We start from the raw sequence: 6638 nt of genomic DNA, 5'->3' as shown, positions 1-6638 counted from the left end.
GGCTGTGGAAGTCCCCGCGGGGAACCATCGGCCTTCCAGTACCTAAAGGGGGCGCACAGGAGAGCTGGGGAAGGACTTTTTACTAGGGCATGTAGTGATAGGACGAGGGGGAATGGCTTTAAACTGGAAGAGGGCAGGTTTAGATTAAACATTAGGAAGAAGTTTTTCACTGTGAGGGTGGTGAGGCACTGGAACAGGTTGCCCAGAGAGGTTGTTGAGGCCCCATCCCTGGATGTGTTCAAGGCCAGGCTGGATGTGGCCCTGGGCAACCTGGTCTAGTGGGAGGTGTCCCTGCCTATGGCAGGGGTTTGGAACTCGATGATCTTCAAGGTCCTTTCCAACCTAAACATATTCTATGATTCTATTATTCTATGTTGTGAACCAGTGACATTTCCCACTGCAACCTAAACTGGAAGCCAGACCAAATACTTCCTTACTGGCTTTGTTTGAAACTTCTGAATAGGCTCTTGCTGATGAAAATCAAATGTCTGGCCCAGCTTGAAAACTGCCCCGCTCCTCTCTTTTATAGTAGCTTTCATGCAACAAGTAGATTTTGAACCGCAAAACAGGGATTGTACCTAAATCCAGATTTTTATTCTGATCTCTTACCATTGACTGAGCTATGACTTACATTCATCACTGAAATCTGATGCAGTGCAGACAAGAGGTGTCATATCTTCTGGTAATCTTCCTTGATTCCAAGGTTAGTTACATGTGACATCATTGAAGACTATAGAGCAACGCAGAAATGTTGGTGCAGCCACCCCTTTTTTCTGCCCATCATAAGTTGCAGGTCTGTTCTATGGCGAAAGGAGACAGTGCACTCACTTTTCCTCCCATAGATAAGGGTACTCTCCCTTAGCTCTTCACAGGACACCTGTGCAAAACATCACCACCCAACATATCACCAGACTTGGCTCTTCCTTCTTGTGTCCAGAGACCCCAAACACTTCACTTCCTCCTCAAGCCTTTTTGTCCAAAGGGATCTCTGCCACGTAGCTGGCACGTCACTGGAACAGGCTGCCCAGAGAGGTGGTGGAGTCTCCCACTCTGGAGACATTCAAAACCCGCCTGGATGCTGTCCTGTGCAACGTGCTGTAGGTGACCCTGCTCTGGCAGGGGGGTTGGACTAGATGATCTCCAGAGGTCCCTTCCAACCCTAACAAAAAAAAGAAAAGAAAGCTGCAAGTTTTCCCCAGCATAGGCCAGACTTTGCAAGCTCCCAAGCAGAGATAAAATGTCAGATTTCACTAGAAAGAGCTATGGCAAAGCTATCTCCTCACGTGGGATGTGTAACCTTACCCTACCTCCTCTGTATGAGATAAGAGAGCCTGAAAGCCCCGATTGTCTGTCACTGGCAGAACTGTTGTAGCGCAGCTCTGTACGAGGCAGCTGTCGGCAAAACTGTTGCAAAATCCATCTGCAAGGGCCTCTTGGATCCTTGCAGGATGCCGGCTGGCCACGAAGGAGGTGAGACCGCCAATCGCCTTGGACTTGATAGTGTGAAACTAAAAAGTGGTGGTCAGGGAGATTGTTATCCCCTTCCCGCAGGAGAGGCAGATGGAGCAGCTGTCACGCTGCAGAAAGGATGGGCCACCACAGAGATCCTGCTGGGGATGCTACCTGTGTGCTCTTCAAGGACTTCCTTACCAGTGCCAGCAGGGAGCATGCACCAGTTGTCATCAGCTCACGCTGGGAAACAGACAGCAGGACAGTGGCTTCCAGAGCTGTAGAGTTTCCATGTGGTGCTGGCGGCCCACCAAACAGACCGAGATGGCTCTTTGTAGTGAAGATGGATCCCAGGGCTTCTGAGAGTGCTGCTCCACCACAGCTTAGAGTTTGCTGTCATCCTGCCTCACCTCCCATGCTTGCCCTGGTGACTGTGTGATTGTGCGGCAGCCAGGCTGGCAAGCTGCTTCGGCCAAAGGCAAATCCCCTCTTTGGATGGATTAGTTTTAAATTGCATAAACCTGACCCAAAGGAAAAGGTGTGACTGTGTATCTGAGGATGGGGGTCTCTGACACCTCTCATTTAGATTATTTTAAGCTACATAACTGCATTATCTGTGCAAAACCTCCTTTTCCAGTTGCTATTGCCACCAGCTAGAAATAAAACATGTACTGAAAAATCAAAGAAAGCAGACAACTTTTCAATAACAGCCCCTATAATCTAGTAGGGGAAAAAAGCACACTGAAAAGAAAGACAGGTGGAAATTAAAACCAGATCAAACTGTATGGACCTTTAATTGTGAAAGCAGCTAACAATTGCAGCAAACTACCATGGGGAAACACGGAGTTATCCGTCTCTTGCACAATCTGAAGAAAGTCTGCAGGCAAGTGCAAGTTTTGGAAGGGGCTATGAGTTTTACGGCAGAATTATATTATCCAGGGATTATATGAGTGCTAAGAGGTGGTTAATGATCTGTGTTAGTCCTCAAATCTGTGATTTAGCAGGGGCAAACAGTACTGTCTGCAACTAAAACCAGTGGCAGTCAAGAGGCAGGGCTCACAGATGCAGACTCCCAAGGGGTTGGTCCAATCATGGTGTGACCACTACACTCCTCTGCACTGGTTCCTAGAGCCGTGGGTGACGAGGGAATGTAAAATAATTGTCATTTCAAAGTGAAAACCTGTAGTGGGGGAAAGTACAAAATCTGTGGGGCAAAGCCCACGGGCAGCTCAGCACCTAAGAGCTTTGCACAACTGAGGCTGCGCTCCCTCATCAGCCTCGCTGTTTGTCTGTACCCCCCTTTGCTGTGTTTGCCACCTGCAGCCTGGGGCAATGTGTCCTGAGTTTGCTCATGACTCCCAAATTAGAGTAAATATTTTTTTCAGGCTGATTTGCAAACCCTCATTCTCCCCCCACCTCCGCCTCTCCCCATCATCCTTTGCCTTCTGTACCACCGAAATTTTTGACAGTTCATTCTCCCCTGGGTTCCAGGAAACCGTGTGACTAATTAAGCAGTTGGGGCGAGCTCAGGTGCAAGGAAAAAACAAGTCAGATGACGAGCCGCTGCCCACTCGCTCCAGCAAGTGCATTCCATCTCAGCGTGTGTCTACCCTGCTACTTCGTAAGGGAAAAGAAAATGCCGGGCTTCCCTGGGCCGCCCGTTCCAGAGCCTCACAGCACAACTGGATCAGCAAAACAGTCTCCTGCTGCCGAAGCAGAAGTGCTGGGACCCTGGGCAGAGGTGTAACCACCTCTTCCCTACTGGAAGAATTTGACCTGCGTACTGTGTCACACATTCAAGTGGCTCCATTCCTTCAGGCTTTTAAGCAGTTTTGGGTGGTTCAGGGGGTTCATGAGAAGAGTCTGCGGGCTGCAGCCTGAGTTGGCAGAGGCGGCACACAGCAAAGCAGTGGAAGGGCTAATGGTTGGGGACATCTTCAAAACGACGTTCATGAGAGACAGCGGCTCTGGGTTTCTGTGTCCTCCTTGTGTCTAAATGCAGCAGGAGCTTGGAGCTCCAACTTTGCACAGGTCCTGCTGGTGAAAGGGTCTGGTGGCATGTCTTGCCTCTTGGAGGAGGGTCTCTCGGCTTTTGTTGAGTTCAGAACTGGGTGGGAGCTGGGAAGCCCTAGCATCTCAGACCTTGGAGCAGGAACTTCCCAGCTGTCCCTATGTTTCTAGCGGCCAATTTAACCTCAGATTTTTGAAAGATTGCTGCTCCCTGCATTATTACACTTTGCGTGTCCATTCTGGACTTCACATGTCTACTTTTATCCATGTATTGGGAGGAAGGATTGCTGCATCTCCCCACAGGAAACCTCAAAGACTTGTAAAGGCAGCCAGCGACAGAGAAAGGGGCTCACTCTTGATACTGTGCAGGAGGATTTCACCATAGTCCCGCGTGGGTGGGACATTCCTGCCTGTCTCCATGCTCTTGGCATCTGCAGACATGCAGTTACCCTACACGTCAGACAAAAAAGAAGAGTTTCCCAGGTGCAGATTTGATGGTCAATTACAGAATGGAGCGTGACAGCTACTACTACGGTGTATTAATGACTCTGCTTCATTTTATGGCTTTAACAGCTGTAGCAACCAAGATTTATAATGACACATTACGTTCAGCAATGCATCACGTAGGGAAACTAATCTGACAGTGCCAGGTCACTGAGCTGACTTACAAGTTTTTAAGTGCATTTCTTCTGCCAAATTTGCTGCCCAGTTTACTGGATTGAAATGAACAAGTTGCACTGTGCTCATAAAACTCTCTACTTGCCTGTTTTGGCAGCTCCCAGACTCCTTTCCCCATCACACTGCCATCCCAGGAGCCATTTGGTCCTTCTTCCTTCCCCATCCTCTCTTTGAAAACCCTTTGAAACAGGTCCTGCAGTGTGTATTCCAAAGTGGGGTACACCGAAGGACAGGAGAAGAGGGACTGTAGCTTAGAGGAGGTGCTGGGGACACAGGCAGAGATGAGGTATGGAGTGGCTGTGGGAGGACAAGATGGTGGTTGTCCAAGGGCAGAGAAGGACCGTGGCTGCCGCTGCTCAATGCCTCTCAGCAAGAATTTGTCTGTATCCCAGTCACTCTCAGAGAAAGGACATCTTGCAAAGATTGGGATCATCCGTTATTCCTCCCCAGACTCAGAGGTACAGCTGACACCTGGGAAGTCAGTCCTAAATAAATGTTAAAACATTAAGACTGTACCCTGGAGCTGGGTCCAGGCTCGTGTCAGAGCCACCTTGGCAGCCACAGCACCTGAGCATCCCCCCCCCCAAAAAAAATTAAAAACCCATCGTTTTTAATCTCTTGTCTTGCCAGTGGGCTGTGTGCTTCCACGTTTTCCATCCTCATGGCACAGTAATCCACTGCACAGATGCAGGTGGATGGATAGCAGGAGGCTGGTACTTGTCAGGGGTAAATGAGATCATTCTCCTAGATGTTCATTACTCAAAGATGCGTTCCTTGTTATTCCTGCAACTCACCCAGGAGTCTGGTCCAGCAGGCTTTAAATAGCATTTCAAAATCCTGTCCCACAGACCCCTTCTGTGGGACCAATGAAAAGCGATTAAAAAGAACAAGTGTATTGTCAGGAGGTCTAAATTCACTGCAGAGAGTGCTGCACTTCCACTGATAAATATTCAAGGTCTGCAAATCAGAGGAGGCAGAAGACACCTCAGGTATCCAATCTTTAAGATATAGTTGAGATACCTCTTTGTTTTTGCAAACATTTTTGTGAAACAAGAACTTGTAAACAAAGTATGAACCTTTTATATATACATTAACATCTATGACAGCGGTTATGTGCTGCAGTTTATCTTTGCCTTTATTGGGATCTAACAAATATTACAAATAGACAATATTTTTCAACAAGTAATTTAATTGCTGTTTGCCCATGGGACAACAGAAAAGATACTGTCCAAAATGATCAGTTATTGCCAAAAGAAAATAGCATTTGAGGCAGAAATATTGGTGAAGAAATATTCTTAAGAGTAGAGACCATTCACTATTTTAACCTCCAAGTGAGACATTTCCTTACTGGTGTGTATGCCTCCGTCATTTCTGGTACTACTTCTTTTTGAATTCCCTATTTCTCTTTCTTGTTTTAGAAACACAGGAAAAAAATGTTGAGAGAGATCTGGATCCTCACGTCCAACTCCGTACCACCACAGACAATCCTATTACGTGTTTTCTTTTCTAGCTCTGTCTTGAAACAAGTTAGTTTTACTCCCCTCCCTCCCTCCTGCAATGCTCTGAATTAATGATTATCTCATCAGGCAAAAAGATGGTAGCTTGCCTTGAACCTGATTCTTGTGTCAACGTTATACTTTAATTTAAACAGCTCTTTTTGTTTCCTGTTATTTATCCCAATGGTGTGCTATCACAGAAAAATAAATAAACAAATAAACCAACCCACCCATATTCCTGCTCGGCTTTGGCTTTGTTGGTGGAGCAAGGCAAGCCTGTTTCTGTTTGCTTGGCAAAGAGGAGCTTTTCAGTTTCCTCCTACAAGGTCAGCTCTTCTCTGTGTGTGTGCAGGTTTTAATTTATCTTTTTTGACTGTGTAACAGTGTAACAGATGTGTTGGGATTTTTTCCCCAATGCTTTGTAAATACTTCTTTAGCTCTACTAGAAATACGTCAACTGGCCTGTCCTAGGATAAGTTTTGCTTTTTTTCCCCCTCCTTTACTGCATCCTGATTACACTAGCCCTGGTCCTTTCTCTGCTCTTTTGCCAAAACATTGAAACAGCAGAAATTGTGGCATTTATCCCCGCAGTGCATGATTTTGTGCCGGGCGCTGTTAGAGCCCAGCCGATTTTTATTACTCCATATCTCCAAGTTATTCATTGCTTCCTGTCTAATAGTCCCGTCCTCCTCCATGTCCCCCGGGCCTCCCACGGCCCATCAGCTGTCCTCTCCAGTAGCACGCCTTTTCCACGTTTCCACTCGACAGTTTTGGTACCAACTCCTTCGCCCGGCTCGTTTCCCCTGTGGCACCCCAGTAAACCCCGTAGCGAAGCCTGGAAATTGTGGATCAGTGCTGACAGTTGCTCTCCGTCCCACGCAAGGTCCCTCTGGGAAAGCCGTGCCTGCTTCCCTGCCCTCCGTTATTCCCTTCAGATCTTGAGGGCATTGCTTTCCCTTCCGTGTACAGTCCTACATGGGGCGGGGGGAGCGGAAAGCGACCGTT

This window comes from Charadrius vociferus, unplaced genomic scaffold, assembly GCF_000708025.1.
Source record: "Charadrius vociferus isolate BGI_N301 unplaced genomic scaffold, ASM70802v2 scaffold162, whole genome shotgun sequence".
Classification (NCBI taxonomy): domain Eukaryota; kingdom Metazoa; phylum Chordata; class Aves; order Charadriiformes; family Charadriidae; genus Charadrius; species Charadrius vociferus.
The sequence above is the reverse complement of the archived record's forward strand: the minus strand, read 5'-3'. Positions refer to the sequence as shown.